Source organism: Scomber scombrus, chromosome 19 (genome assembly GCF_963691925.1).
Source record: "Scomber scombrus chromosome 19, fScoSco1.1, whole genome shotgun sequence".
NCBI lineage: Eukaryota > Metazoa > Chordata > Actinopteri > Scombriformes > Scombridae > Scomber > Scomber scombrus.
The window spans coordinates 24,643,527-24,657,589 of NC_084988.1; the positions used below are offsets into that span (position 1 = coordinate 24,643,527).

A 14,063-nucleotide genomic window follows, 5' to 3' on the forward strand; every position below is an offset into this window, starting at 1 on the left:
TTCAATTGAGAAATTTGTGAAATTGGATGCATGGAATTAGCGCAAGCATAATGTACCCCAAAACAACAGCCTTCTTTCTCGAAATCTCCGCTCTGAAAGAACAAAAAGAGCCCGGTTAGCTCAGTCGGTAGAGCATGAGACTCTTAATCTCAGGGTCGTGGGTTCGAGCCCCACATTGGGCGCAGAGCTTAAGTTTTAGAGCTGTCTTTGGCAGTGGTTCCAATTCAATGGTATTGTATGCCTAGTTTAAAATACAATTCGTATGAATTTGTCAAACAAGGCAGCGGGATCATGACGGTGCATTTGTATGTGGTCATACTTCCTACAAGACATTCTCAGGTACGCCATGAGATGTCAAACACAAAGGTTCTACATTCCATTGACCTGTTCTGCCTATAGTACACAATTTCATTTAAAGATGTTGTCCAACTCATTTAGTTGTTCTTCAATTGAGAAATTTGTGAAATTAGATGCATGAAATTAGCGCAAGCATAATGTACCCCAAAACAACAGCCTTCTTTCTCAAAATCTCCGCTCTGAAAGAACAAAAAGAGCCCGGTTAGCTCAGTCGGTAGAGCATGAGACTCTTAATCTCAGGGTCGCGGGTTCAAGCCCCACATTGGGCGCAGAGCTTAAGTTTTAGAGCTGTCTTTGGCAGTGGTTCCAATTCAATGGTATTGTATGCCTAGTTTAAAATACAATTCGTATGAATTTGTCAAACAAGGCAGCGGGATCATGACGGTGCATTTGTATGTGGTCATACTTCCTACAAGACATTCTCAGGTACGCCATGAGATGTCAAACACAAAGGTTCTACATTCCATTGACCTGTTCTGCCTATAGTACACAATTTCATTTAAAGATGTTGTCCAACTCATTTAGTTGTTCTTCAATTGAGAAATTTGTGAAATTGGATGCATGGAATTAGCGCAAGCATAATGTACCCCAAAACAACAGCCTTCTTTCTCGAAATCTCCGCTCTGAAAGAACAAAAAGAGCCCGGTTAGCTCAGTCGGTAGAGCATGAGACTCTTAATCTCAGGGTCGTGGGTTCGAGCCCCACATTGGGCGCAAGCTTAATCTTTCGAGTTGTCTTGGGCAATCGTTCCAATTCAATGGTATTGTATGCCTAGTTTAAAATACAATTCGTATGAATTTGCCAAACAAGGCATCGGGATCATGACGGTGCATTTGTATGTGGTCATACTTCCTACAAGACATTCTCAGGTACGCCATGAGATGTCAAACACAAAGGTTCTACATTCCATTGACCTGTTCTGCCTATAGTACACAATTTCATTTAAAGATGTTGTCCAACTCATTTAGCTGTTCTTCAATTGAGAAATTTGTGAAATTGGATGCATGGAATTAGCGCAAGCATAATGTACCCCAAAACAACAGCCTTCTTTCTCGAAATCTCCGCTCTGAACAAACAAAAAGAGCCCGGTTAGCTCAGTCGGTAGAGCATGAGACTCTTAATCTCAGGGTCGTGGGTTCGAGCCCCACATTGGGCGCAAGCTTAATCTTTCGAGTTGTCTTGGGCAATCGTTCCAATTCAATGGTATTGTATGCCTAGTTTAAAATACAATTCGTATGAATTTGCCAAACAAGGCAGCGGGATCATGACGGTGCATTTGTATGTGGTCATACTTCCTACAAGACATTCTCAGGTACGCCATGAGATGTCAAACACAAAGGTTCTACATTCCATTGACCTGTTCTGCCTATAGTACACAATTTCATTTAAAGATGTTGTCCAACTCATTTAGTTGTTCTTCAATTGAGAAATTTGTGAAATTGGATGAATGGAATTAGCGCAAGCATAATGTACCCCAAAACAACAGCCTTCTTTCTCGAAATCTCCGCTCTGAATGAACAAAAAGAGCCCGGTTAGCTCAGTCGGTAGAGCATGAGACTCTTAATCTCAGGGTCGTGGGTTCGAGCCCCACATTGGGCGCAAGCTTAATCTTTCGAGTTGTCTTGGGCAATCGTTCCAATTCAATGGTATTGTATGCCTAGTTTAAAATACAATTCGTATGAATTTGCCAAACAAGGCATCGGGATCATGACGGTGCATTTGTATGTGGTCATACTTCCTACAAGACATTCTCAGGTACGCCATGAGATATCAAACACAAAGGTTCTACATTCCATTGACCTGTTCTGCCTATAGTACACAATTTCATTTAAAGATGTTGTCCAACTCATTTAGTTGTTCTTCAATTGAGAAATTTGTGAAATTAGATGCATGAAATTAGCGCAAGCATAATGTACCCCAAAACAACAGCCTTCTTTCTCAAAATCTCCGCTCTGAAAGAACAAAAAGAGCCCGGTTAGCTCAGTCGGTAGAGCATGAGACTCTTAATCTCAGGGTCGCGGGTTCAAGCCCCACATTGGGCGCAGAGCTTAAGTTTTAGAGCTGTCTTTGGCAGTGGTTCCAATTCAATGGTATTGTATGCCTAGTTTAAAATACAATTCGTATGAATTTGTCAAACAAGGCAGCGGGATCATGACGGTGCATTTGTATGTGGTCATACTTCCTACAAGACATTCTCAGGTACGCCATGAGATGTCAAACACAAAGGTTCTACATTCCATTGACCTGTTCTGCCTATAGTACACAATTTCATTTAAAGATGTTGTCCAACTCATTTAGTTGTTCTTCAATTGAGAAATTTGTGAAATTGGATGCATGGAATTAGCGCAAGCATAATGTACCCCAAAACAACAGCCTTCTTTCTCGAAATCTCCGCTCTGAAAGAACAAAAAGAGCCCGGTTAGCTCAGTCGGTAGAGCATGAGACTCTTAATCTCAGGGTCGTGGGTTCGAGCCCCACATTGGGCGCAAGCTTAATCTTTCGAGTTGTCTTGGGCAATCGTTCCAATTCAATGGTATTGTATGCCTAGTTTAAAATACAATTCGTATGAATTTGCCAAACAAGGCATCGGGATCATGACGGTGCATTTGTATGTGGTCATACTTCCTACAAGACATTCTCAGGTACGCCATGAGATGTCAAACACAAAGGTTCTACATTCCATTGACCTGTTCTGCCTATAGTACACAATTTCATTTAAAGATGTTGTCCAACTCATTTAGCTGTTCTTCAATTGAGAAATTTGTGAAATTGGATGCATGGAATTAGCGCAAGCATAATGTACCCCAAAACAACAGCCTTCTTTCTCGAAATCTCCGCTCTGAACAAACAAAAAGAGCCCGGTTAGCTCAGTCGGTAGAGCATGAGACTCTTAATCTCAGGGTCGTGGGTTCGAGCCCCACATTGGGCGCAAGCTTAATCTTTCGAGTTGTCTTGGGCAATCGTTCCAATTCAATGGTATTGTATGCCTAGTTTAAAATACAATTCGTATGAATTTGCCAAACAAGGCAGCGGGATCATGACGGTGCATTTGTATGTGGTCATACTTCCTACAAGACATTCTCAGGTACGCCATGAGATGTCAAACACAAAGGTTCTACATTCCATTGACCTGTTCTGCCTATAGTACACAATTTCATTTAAAGATGTTGTCCAACTCATTTAGTTGTTCTTCAATTGAGAAATTTGTGAAATTGGATGAATGGAATTAGCGCAAGCATAATGTACCCCAAAACAACAGCCTTCTTTCTCGAAATCTCCGCTCTGAATGAACAAAAAGAGCCCGGTTAGCTCAGTCGGTAGAGCATGAGACTCTTAATCTCAGGGTCGTGGGTTCGAGCCCCACATTGGGCGCAAGCTTAATCTTTCGAGTTGTCTTGGGCAATCGTTCCAATTCAATGGTATTGTATGCCTAGTTTAAAATACAATTCGTATGAATTTGCCAAACAAGGCATCGGGATCATGACGGTGCATTTGTATGTGGTCATACTTCCTACAAGACATTCTCAGGTACGCCATGAGATATCAAACACAAAGGTTCTACATTCCATTGACCTGTTCTGCCTATAGTACACAATTTCATTTAAAGATGTTGTCCAACTCATTTAGTTGTTCTTCAATTGAGAAATTTGTGAAATTGGATGCATGGAATTAGCGCAAGCATAATGTACCCCAAAACAACAGCCTTCTTTCTCGAAATCTCCGCTCTGAAAGAACAAAAAGAGCCCGGTTAGCTCAGTCGGTAGAGCATGAGACTCTTAATCTCAGGGTCGTGGGTTCGAGCCCCACATTGGGCGCAGAGCTTAAGTTTTAGAGCTGTCTTTGGCAGTGGTTCCAATTCAATGGTATTGTATGCCCAGTTTAAAATACAATTTGTATGAATTTTCCAAACAAGGCAGAGGTATCATGGCGGTGCATTTTTATGTGGTCATACTTCCTACAAGACATTCTCAGGTACGCCATGAGATGTCAAACACAAAGGTTCTACATTCCATTGACCTGTTCTGCCTATAGTACACAATTTCATTTAAAGATGTTGTCCAACTCATTTAGTTGTTCTTCAATTGAGAAATTTGTGAAATTAGATGCATGAAATTAGCGCAAGCATAATGTACCCCAAAACAACAGCCTTCTTTCTCGAAATCTCCGCTCTGAAAGAACAAAAAGAGCCCGGTTAGCTCAGTCGGTAGAGCATGAGACTCTTAATCTCAGGGTCGTGGGTTCGAGCCCCACATTGGGCGCAAGCTTAATCTTTCGAGTTGTCTTGGGCAATCGTTCCAATTCAATGGTATTGTATGCCTAGTTTAAAATACAATTCGTATGAATTTGCCAAACAAGGCAGCGGGATCATGACGGTGCATTTGTATGTGGTCATACTTCCTACAAGACATTCTCAGGTACGCCATGAGATGTCAAACACAAAGGTTCTACATTCCATTGACCTGTTCTGCCTATAGTACACAATTTCATTTAAAGATGTTGTCCAACTCATTTAGTTGTTCTTCAATTGAGAAATTTGTGAAATTGGATGAATGGAATTAGCGCAAGCATAATGTACCCCAAAACAACAGCCTTCTTTCTCGAAATCTCCGCTCTGAATGAACAAAAAGAGCCCGGTTAGCTCAGTCGGTAGAGCATGAGACTCTTAATCTCAGGGTCGTGGGTTCGAGCCCCACATTGGGCGCAAGCTTAATCTTTCGAGTTGTCTTGGGCAATCGTTCCAATTCAATGGTATTGTATGCCTAGTTTAAAATACAATTCGTATGAATTTGCCAAACAAGGCATCGGGATCATGACGGTGCATTTGTATGTGGTCATACTTCCTACAAGACATTCTCAGGTACGCCATGAGATATCAAACACAAAGGTTCTACATTCCATTGACCTGTTCTGCCTATAGTACACAATTTCATTTAAAGATGTTGTCCAACTCATTTAGTTGTTCTTCAATTGAGAAATTTGTGAAATTGGATGCATGGAATTAGCGCAAGCATAATGTACCCCAAAACAACAGCCTTCTTTCTCGAAATCTCCGCTCTGAAAGAACAAAAAGAGCCCGGTTAGCTCAGTCGGTAGAGCATGAGACTCTTAATCTCAGGGTCGTGGGTTCGAGCCCCACATTGGGCGCAGAGCTTAAGTTTTAGAGCTGTCTTTGGCAGTGGTTCCAATTCAAAGGTATTGTATGCCCAGTTTAAAATACAATTTGTATGAATTTTCCAAACAAGGCAGAGGTATCATGGCGGTGCATTTTTATGTGGTCATACTTCCTACAAGACATTCTCAGGTACGCCATGAGATGTCAAACACAAAGGTTCTACATTCCATTGACCTGTTCTGCCTATAGTACACAATTTCATTTAAAGATGTTGTCCAACTCATTTAGTTGTTCTTCAATTGAGAAATTTGTGAAATTAGATGCATGAAATTAGCGCAAGCATAATGTACCCCAAAACAACAGCCTTCTTTCTCGAAATCTCCGCTCTGAAAGAACAAAAAGAGCCCGGTTAGCTCAGTCGGTAGAGCATGAGACTCTTAATCTCAGGGTCGTGGGTTCGAGCCCCACATTGGGCGCAAGCTTAATCTTTCGAGTTGTCTTGGGCAATCGTTCCAATTCAATGGTATTGTATGCCTAGTTTAAAATACAATTCGTATGAATTTGCCAAACAAGGCAGCGGGATCATGACGGTGCATTTGTATGTGGTCATACTTCCTACAAGACATTCTCAGGTACGCCATGAGATATCAAACACAAAGGTTCTACATTCCATTGACCTGTTCTGCCTATAGTACACAATTTCATTTAAAGATGTTGTCCAACTCATTTAGTTGTTCTTCAATTGAGAAATTTGTGAAATTGGATGCATGGAATTAGCGCAAGCATAATGTACCCCAAAACAACAGCCTTCTTTCTCGAAATCTCCGCTCTGAAAGAACAAAAAGAGCCCGGTTAGCTCAGTCGGTAGAGCATGAGACTCTTAATCTCAGGGTCGTGGGTTCGAGCCCCACATTGGGCGCAAGCTTAATCTTTCGAGTTGTCTTGGGCAATCGTTCCAATTCAATGGTATTGTATGCCTAGTTTAAAATACAATTCGTATGAATTTGCCAAACAAGGCAGCGGGATCATGACGGTGCATTTGTATGTGGTCATACTTCCTACAAGACATTCTCAGGTACGCCATGAGATGTCAAACACAAAGGTTCTACATTCCATTGACCTGTTCTGCCTATAGTACACAATTTCATTTAAAGATGTTGTCCAACTCATTTAGCTGTTCTTCAATTGAGAAATTTGTGAAATTGGATGCATGGAATTAGCGCAAGCATAATGTACCCCAAAACAACAGCCTTCTTTCTCGAAATCTCCGCTCTGAACAAACAAAAAGAGCCCGGTTAGCTCAGTCGGTAGAGCATGAGACTCTTAATCTCAGGGTCGTGGGTTCGAGCCCCACATTGGGCGCAAGCTTAATCTTTCGAGTTGTCTTTGGCAGTCGTTCCAATTCAAAGGTACTGTATGCCCAGTTTCAAATACAATTTGTATGACTTTGCCAAACAAGGCACCGGGATCATGACGGTGCATTTGTATGTGGTCATACTTCCTACAAGACATTCTCTGGAATGACATGAGATGTCAAACACAAAGGTTCTACATTCCATTGACCTGTTCTGCCTATAGTACACAGTTTCATTTTAAGATGTTGTCTAACTCATTTAGTTGTTCTTCAATTGAGAAATTTGCACAAGGATAATGTACCCCAAACAACAGTCTTGTTTCTCGAAAAATCTACGATCTGAAAAGACAAAAAGAGCCCAGTTATCTCAGTCGGTAGAGCATGAGACTTTTAATCTCAGGGTCGTGGGTTCAAGTCCCACATTGGGCGTACGGCTCCTCCTACACAGCATATTCAGATTCATACATAATGTATGCACAGTTTTGAATAGAGTTTGTTTCAACTTGCCAAACAAGTCCACGGGATCATGGCGGTGCATTTGTATGTGGTCATACTCCCTACAACTATTCTCAGATATGCCATGATATGTCAAACACAAAGGTTCTACATTCCATTGACCTGTTCTGCCTATAATACACACTTTCCTTTTAAGATGTTGTCCAACTCATTTAGTTGTTCTTCAATTGAGAAATTTGCGCAAGGATAATGTACCCCAAACAACAGTCTTGTTTCTCGAAAAATCTACGATCTGAAAAGACAAAAAGAGCCCGGTTAGCTCAGTCGGTAGAGCATGAGACTTTTAATCTCAGGGTCGTGGGTTCAAGTCCCACATTGGGCGTACAGCTCCTCCTACACAGCATATTCAGATTCATACATAATGTATGAACGGTTTTGAATAGAGTTTGTTTCAACTTGCCAAACAAGTCCACAGGATCATGGCGGTGCATTTGTATGTGGTCATACTCCCTACAACTATTCTCAGATATGCCATGATATGTCAAACACAAAGGTTCTACATTCCATTGACCTGTTCTGCCTATAATACACACTTTCATTTTAAGATGTTGTCCAACTCATTTAGGTGTTCTTCAATTGAGAAATTAGCGCAAGGATAATGTACCCCAAAACAACAGTCTTGTTTCTCGAAAAATCTACGATCTGAAAAGACAAAAAGAGTCCGGTTAGCTCAGTCGGTAGAGCATGAGACTTTTAATCTCAGGGTCGTGGGTTCAAGTCCCACATTGGGCATACGGCTCCTCCTATACAGCATATTGAGATTCATACATAATGTATGCACCGTTTTGAATAGAATTTTTTTCAACTTGCCAAACAAGTCCACGGGATCATGGCGGTGCATTTGTATGTGGTCATACTCCCTACAACCATTCTCAGATATGCCATGAGATGTCAAACACAAAGGTTCTACATTCCATTGACCTGTTCTGCCTATAGTACACACTTTCATTTTAAGATGTTGTCCAACTCATTTAGTTGTTCTTCAATTGAGAAATTTGTGAAATTAGTGCAAGGATAATGTACCCCAAAACTACAGTCTTGTTTCTCGAAAAATGTACGATCTGAAAAGACAAAAAGAGCCCGGTTAGCTCAGTCGGTACAGCATGAGACTTTTAATCTCAGGGTCGTGGGTTCAAGTCCCACATTGGGCGTACGGCTCCTCCTACACAGCATATTCAGATTCATACATAATGTATGCACAGTTTTGAATAGAGTTTGTTTCAACTTGCCAAAATCAGTCCACGGGATCATGGTAGTGCATTTGTATGTGGTCATACTCCCTACAACTATTCTCAGATATGCCATGAGATGTCAAACACAAAGGTTCTACATTCCATTGACCTGTTCTGCCTATAATACACACTTTCATTTTAAGATGTTGTCCAACTCATTTAGTTTTTCTTCAATTGAGAAATTAGTGAAATTAGCGCAAGGATAATGTATCCCAAAACAACAGTCTTGTTTCTCGAAAAATGTACGATCTGAAAAGACAAAAAGATCCCGATTAGCTCAGTCGGTAGAGCATGAGACTTTTAATCTCAGGGTCGTGGGTTCAAGTCCCACATTGGGCGTACAGCTCCTCCTACACTTCAGATTCATACATGATGTATGCACAGTTTTAAATAGAATTTGTTTAACCTTGCCAAACAAGTCCACGTGATCTTGAAAGTGCATTTGAGCATGTTCATACTTTGAACAAGCTTTTCTGGCATATGACATGACATGTCCAGCACAAAGGCTGTTCATCTAGACAAATTCATTCTAAGATCTTGTCAACCTAATGTTGTGCTTCTAAAAGTTAATGTTTGGTGAAATCAGGTCCAATTGGATACTTTAATAAAACTGAAGAAGCCTGGTTAGCTCAGTCGGTAGAGCATGAGACTCTTAATCTCAGGGTCGTGGGTTCGAGCCCCACATTGGGCGCAAGCTTAATCTTTCGAGTTGTCTTTGGCAGTCGTTCCAATTCAAAGGTACTGTATGCCCAGTTTCAAATACAATTTGTATGACTTTGCCAAACAAGGCACCGGGATCATGACGGTGCATTTGTATGTGGTCATACTTCCTACAAGACATTCTCTGGTATGACATGAGATGTCAAACACAAAGGTTCTACATTCCATTGACCTGTTCTGCCTATAGTACACAGTTTCATTTTAAGATGTTGTCTAACTCATTTAGTTGTTCTTCAATTGAGAAATTTGCACAAGGATAATGTACCCCAAACAACAGTCTTGTTTCTCGAAAAATCTACGATCTGAAAAGACAAAAAGAGCCCAGTTAGCTCAGTCGGTAGAGCATGAGACTTTTAATCTCAGGGTCGTGGGTTCAAGTCCCACATTGGGCATACGGCTCCTCCTACACAGCATATTCAGATTCATACATAATGTATGCACAGTTTTGAATAGAGTTTGTTTCAACTTGCCAAACAAGTCCACGGGATCATGGCGGTGCATTTGTATGTGGTCATACTCCCTACAACTATTCTCAGATATGCCATGATATGTCAAACACAAAGGTTCTACATTCCATTGACCTGTTCTGCCTATAATACACACTTTCATTTTAAGATGTTGTCCAACTCATTTAGTTGTTCTTCAATTGATAAATTTGCGCAAGGATAATGTACCCCAAACAACAGTCTTGTTTCTCGAAAAATCTACGATCTGAAAAGACAAAAAGAGCCCGGTTAGCTCAGTCGGTAGAGCATGAGACTTTTAATCTCAGGGTCGTGGGTTCAAGTCCCACATTGGGCGTACGGCTCCTCCTACACAGCATATTCAGATTCATACATAATGTATGCACAGTTTTGAATAGAGTTTGTTTCAACTTGCCAAACAAGTCCACGGGATCATGGCGGTGCATTTGTATGTGGTCATACTCCCTACAACTATTCTCAGATATGCCATGATATGTCAAACACAAAGGTTCTACATTCCATTGACCTGTTCTGCCTATAATACACACTTTCATTTTAAGATGTTGTCCAACTCATTTAGTTGTTCTTCAATTGAGAAATTTGTGAAATTAGAGCAAGGATAATGTACCCCAAAACAACAGTCTTGTTTCTCGAAAAATCTACGATCTGAAAAGACAAAAAGAGCCCGGTTAGCTCAGTCAGTAGAGCATGAGACTTTTAATCTCAGGGTCGTGGGTTCAAGTCCCACATTGGGCATACGGCTCCTCCTACACAGCATATTCAGATTCATACATAATGTATGCACAGTTTTGAATAGAGTTTGTTTCAACTTGCCAAAATCAGTCCACAGGATCATGGTAGTGCATTTGTATGTGGTCATACTCCCTACAACTATTCTCAGATCTGCCATGAGATGTCAAACACAAAGGTTCTACATTCCATTGACCTGTTCTGCCTATAATACACACTTTCATTTTAAGATGTTGTCCAACTCATTTAGTTTTTCTTCAATTGAGAAATTAGTGAAATTAGCGCAAGGATAATGTATCCCAAAACAACAGTCTTGTTTCTCGAAAAATGTACGATCTGAAAAGACAAAAAGAGCCCAGTTAGCTCAGTCGGTAGAGCATGAGACTTTTAATCTCAGGGTCGTTGGTTCAAGTCCCACATTGGGCGTACAGCTCCTCCTACACTTCAGATTCATACATGATGTATGCACAGTTTTAAATAGAATTTGTTTAACCTTGCCAAACAAGTCCACGTGATCTTGAAAGTGCATTTGAGCATGTTCATACTTTGAACAAGCTTTTCTGGCATATGACATGACATGTCCAGCACAAAGGCTGTTCATCTAGACAAATTCATTCTAAGATCTTGTCAACCTAATGTTGTGCTTCTAAAAGTTAATGTTTGGTGAAATCAGGTCCAATTGGATACTTTAATAAACCTGAAGAAGCCTGGTTAGCTCAGTCGGTAGAGCATGAGACTCTTAATCTCAGGGTCGTGGGTTCGAGCCCCACATTGGGCGCAAGCTTAATCTTTCGAGTTGTCTTGGGCAATCGTTCCAATTCAATGGTATTGTATGCCTAGTTTAAAATACAATTCGTATGAATTTGCCAAACAAGGCATCGGGATCATGACGGTGCATTTGTATGTGGTCATACTTCCTACAAGACATTCTCAGGTACGCCATGAGATGTCAAACACAAAGGTTCTACATTCCATTGACCTGTTCTGCCTATAGTACACAATTTCATTTAAAGATGTTGTCCAACTCATTTAGCTGTTCTTCAATTGAGAAATTTGTGAAATTGGATGCATGGAATTAGCGCAAGCATAATGTACCCCAAAACAACAGCCTTCTTTCTCGAAATCTCCGCTCTGAACAAACAAAAAGAGCCCGGTTAGCTCAGTCGGTAGAGCATGAGACTCTTAATCTCAGGGTCGTGGGTTCGAGCCCCACATTGGGCGCAAGCTTAATCTTTCGAGTTGTCTTGGGCAATCGTTCCAATTCAATGGTATTGTATGCCTAGTTTAAAATACAATTCGTATGAATTTGCCAAACAAGGCAGCGGGATCATGACGGTGCATTTGTATGTGGTCATACTTCCTACAAGACATTCTCAGGTACGCCATGAGATGTCAAACACAAAGGTTCTACATTCCATTGACCTGTTCTGCCTATAGTACACAATTTCATTTAAAGATGTTGTCCAACTCATTTAGTTGTTCTTCAATTGAGAAATTTGTGAAATTGGATGCATGGAATTAGCGCAAGCATAATGTACCCCAAAACAACAGCCTTCTTTCTCGAAATCTCCGCTCTGAAAGAACAAAAAGAGCCCGGTTAGCTCAGTCGGTAGAGCATGAGACTCTTAATCTCAGGGTCGTGGGTTCGAGCCCCACATTGGGCGCAGAGCTTAAGTTTTAGAGCTGTCTTTGGCAGTGGTTCCAATTCAATGGTATTGTATGCCTAGTTTAAAATACAATTCGTATGAATTTGTCAAACAAGGCAGCGGGATCATGACGGTGCATTTGTATGTGGTCATACTTCCTACAAGACATTCTCAGGTACGCCATGAGATGTCAAACACAAAGGTTCTACATTCCATTGACCTGTTCTGCCTATAGTACACAATTTCATTTAAAGATGTTGTCCAACTCATTTAGTTGTTCTTCAATTGAGAAATTTGTGAAATTAGATGCATGAAATTAGCGCAAGCATAATGTACCCCAAAACAACAGCCTTCTTTCTCAAAATCTCCGCTCTGAAAGAACAAAAAGAGCCCGGTTAGCTCAGTCGGTAGAGCATGAGACTCTTAATCTCAGGGTCGCGGGTTCAAGCCCCACATTGGGCGCAGAGCTTAAGTTTTAGAGCTGTCTTTGGCAGTGGTTCCAATTCAATGGTATTGTATGCCTAGTTTAAAATACAATTCGTATGAATTTGTCAAACAAGGCAGCGGGATCATGACGGTGCATTTGTATGTGGTCATACTTCCTACAAGACATTCTCAGGTACGCCATGAGATGTCAAACACAAAGGTTCTACATTCCATTGACCTGTTCTGCCTATAGTACACAATTTCATTTAAAGATGTTGTCCAACTCATTTAGTTGTTCTTCAATTGAGAAATTTGTGAAATTGGATGCATGGAATTAGCGCAAGCATAATGTACCCCAAAACAACAGCCTTCTTTCTCGAAATCTCCGCTCTGAAAGAACAAAAAGAGCCCGGTTAGCTCAGTCGGTAGAGCATGAGACTCTTAATCTCAGGGTCGTGGGTTCGAGCCCCACATTGGGCGCAAGCTTAATCTTTCGAGTTGTCTTGGGCAATCGTTCCAATTCAATGGTATTGTATGCCTAGTTTAAAATACAATTCGTATGAATTTGCCAAACAAGGCATCGGGATCATGACGGTGCATTTGTATGTGGTCATACTTCCTACAAGACATTCTCAGGTACGCCATGAGATGTCAAACACAAAGGTTCTACATTCCATTGACCTGTTCTGCCTATAGTACACAATTTCATTTAAAGATGTTGTCCAACTCATTTAGCTGTTCTTCAATTGAGAAATTTGTGAAATTGGATGCATGGAATTAGCGCAAGCATAATGTACCCCAAAACAACAGCCTTCTTTCTCGAAATCTCCGCTCTGAACAAACAAAAAGAGCCCGGTTAGCTCAGTCGGTAGAGCATGAGACTCTTAATCTCAGGGTCGTGGGTTCGAGCCCCACATTGGGCGCAAGCTTAATCTTTCGAGTTGTCTTGGGCAATCGTTCCAATTCAATGGTATTGTATGCCTAGTTTAAAATACAATTCGTATGAATTTGCCAAACAAGGCAGCGGGATCATGACGGTGCATTTGTATGTGGTCATACTTCCTACAAGACATTCTCAGGTACGCCATGAGATGTCAAACACAAAGGTTCTACATTCCATTGACCTGTTCTGCCTATAGTACACAATTTCATTTAAAGATGTTGTCCAACTCATTTAGTTGTTCTTCAATTGAGAAATTTGTGAAATTGGATGAATGGAATTAGCGCAAGCATAATGTACCCCAAAACAACAGCCTTCTTTCTCGAAATCTCCGCTCTGAATGAACAAAAAGAGCCCGGTTAGCTCAGTCGGTAGAGCATGAGACTCTTAATCTCAGGGTCGTGGGTTCGAGCCCCACATTGGGCGCAAGCTTAATCTTTCGAGTTGTCTTGGGCAATCGTTCCAATTCAATGGTATTGTATGCCTAGTTTAAAATACAATTCGTATGAATTTGCCAAACAAGGCATCGGGATCATGACGGTGCA

General features: G+C 41.0%; 22 non-coding genes across 22 annotated transcripts; all 22 read left to right on the top strand.

Annotated features, from left to right (window-relative positions):
• Nucleotides 1-109: 109 nt before the first annotated feature.
• On the top strand, nucleotides 110-182 carry trnak-cuu (transfer RNA lysine (anticodon CUU)). The gene has a single exon. It is a non-coding gene; the product is annotated as a tRNA-Lys (tRNA).
• An 815-nt stretch (nucleotides 183-997) lies between these two features.
• Nucleotides 998-1,070, top strand: trnak-cuu (transfer RNA lysine (anticodon CUU)). The gene has a single exon. It is a non-coding gene; the product is annotated as a tRNA-Lys (tRNA).
• Nucleotides 1,071-1,440: 370 nt separating this feature from the next.
• On the top strand, nucleotides 1,441-1,513 carry trnak-cuu (transfer RNA lysine (anticodon CUU)). Its single transcript has one exon. It is a non-coding gene; the product is annotated as a tRNA-Lys (tRNA).
• Nucleotides 1,514-1,883: 370 nt separating this feature from the next.
• trnak-cuu (transfer RNA lysine (anticodon CUU)) lies at nucleotides 1,884-1,956 on the top strand. The gene has a single exon. It is a non-coding gene; the product is annotated as a tRNA-Lys (tRNA).
• An 814-nt stretch (nucleotides 1,957-2,770) lies between these two features.
• Nucleotides 2,771-2,843, top strand: trnak-cuu (transfer RNA lysine (anticodon CUU)). Its single transcript has one exon. It is a non-coding gene; the product is annotated as a tRNA-Lys (tRNA).
• Nucleotides 2,844-3,213: 370 nt separating this feature from the next.
• Nucleotides 3,214-3,286, top strand: trnak-cuu (transfer RNA lysine (anticodon CUU)). The gene has a single exon. It is a non-coding gene; the product is annotated as a tRNA-Lys (tRNA).
• A 370-nt stretch (nucleotides 3,287-3,656) lies between these two features.
• On the top strand, nucleotides 3,657-3,729 carry trnak-cuu (transfer RNA lysine (anticodon CUU)). The gene has a single exon. It is a non-coding gene; the product is annotated as a tRNA-Lys (tRNA).
• A 370-nt stretch (nucleotides 3,730-4,099) lies between these two features.
• trnak-cuu (transfer RNA lysine (anticodon CUU)) lies at nucleotides 4,100-4,172 on the top strand. The gene has a single exon. It is a non-coding gene; the product is annotated as a tRNA-Lys (tRNA).
• A 371-nt stretch (nucleotides 4,173-4,543) lies between these two features.
• trnak-cuu (transfer RNA lysine (anticodon CUU)) lies at nucleotides 4,544-4,616 on the top strand. The gene has a single exon. It is a non-coding gene; the product is annotated as a tRNA-Lys (tRNA).
• A 370-nt stretch (nucleotides 4,617-4,986) lies between these two features.
• trnak-cuu (transfer RNA lysine (anticodon CUU)) lies at nucleotides 4,987-5,059 on the top strand. Its single transcript has one exon. It is a non-coding gene; the product is annotated as a tRNA-Lys (tRNA).
• A 370-nt stretch (nucleotides 5,060-5,429) lies between these two features.
• Nucleotides 5,430-5,502, top strand: trnak-cuu (transfer RNA lysine (anticodon CUU)). Its single transcript has one exon. It is a non-coding gene; the product is annotated as a tRNA-Lys (tRNA).
• Nucleotides 5,503-5,873: 371 nt separating this feature from the next.
• On the top strand, nucleotides 5,874-5,946 carry trnak-cuu (transfer RNA lysine (anticodon CUU)). The gene has a single exon. It is a non-coding gene; the product is annotated as a tRNA-Lys (tRNA).
• Nucleotides 5,947-6,316: 370 nt separating this feature from the next.
• On the top strand, nucleotides 6,317-6,389 carry trnak-cuu (transfer RNA lysine (anticodon CUU)). The gene has a single exon. It is a non-coding gene; the product is annotated as a tRNA-Lys (tRNA).
• A 370-nt stretch (nucleotides 6,390-6,759) lies between these two features.
• trnak-cuu (transfer RNA lysine (anticodon CUU)) lies at nucleotides 6,760-6,832 on the top strand. Its single transcript has one exon. It is a non-coding gene; the product is annotated as a tRNA-Lys (tRNA).
• Nucleotides 6,833-7,589: 757 nt separating this feature from the next.
• trnak-uuu (transfer RNA lysine (anticodon UUU)) lies at nucleotides 7,590-7,662 on the top strand. The gene has a single exon. It is a non-coding gene; the product is annotated as a tRNA-Lys (tRNA).
• Nucleotides 7,663-9,611: 1,949 nt separating this feature from the next.
• Nucleotides 9,612-9,684, top strand: trnak-uuu (transfer RNA lysine (anticodon UUU)). Its single transcript has one exon. It is a non-coding gene; the product is annotated as a tRNA-Lys (tRNA).
• A 336-nt stretch (nucleotides 9,685-10,020) lies between these two features.
• trnak-uuu (transfer RNA lysine (anticodon UUU)) lies at nucleotides 10,021-10,093 on the top strand. Its single transcript has one exon. It is a non-coding gene; the product is annotated as a tRNA-Lys (tRNA).
• A 1,561-nt stretch (nucleotides 10,094-11,654) lies between these two features.
• trnak-cuu (transfer RNA lysine (anticodon CUU)) lies at nucleotides 11,655-11,727 on the top strand. Its single transcript has one exon. It is a non-coding gene; the product is annotated as a tRNA-Lys (tRNA).
• Nucleotides 11,728-12,097: 370 nt separating this feature from the next.
• trnak-cuu (transfer RNA lysine (anticodon CUU)) lies at nucleotides 12,098-12,170 on the top strand. The gene has a single exon. It is a non-coding gene; the product is annotated as a tRNA-Lys (tRNA).
• An 815-nt stretch (nucleotides 12,171-12,985) lies between these two features.
• On the top strand, nucleotides 12,986-13,058 carry trnak-cuu (transfer RNA lysine (anticodon CUU)). Its single transcript has one exon. It is a non-coding gene; the product is annotated as a tRNA-Lys (tRNA).
• Nucleotides 13,059-13,428: 370 nt separating this feature from the next.
• Nucleotides 13,429-13,501, top strand: trnak-cuu (transfer RNA lysine (anticodon CUU)). The gene has a single exon. It is a non-coding gene; the product is annotated as a tRNA-Lys (tRNA).
• Nucleotides 13,502-13,871: 370 nt separating this feature from the next.
• Nucleotides 13,872-13,944, top strand: trnak-cuu (transfer RNA lysine (anticodon CUU)). Its single transcript has one exon. It is a non-coding gene; the product is annotated as a tRNA-Lys (tRNA).
• The last annotated feature ends 119 nt before the right edge of the window (nucleotides 13,945-14,063 follow it).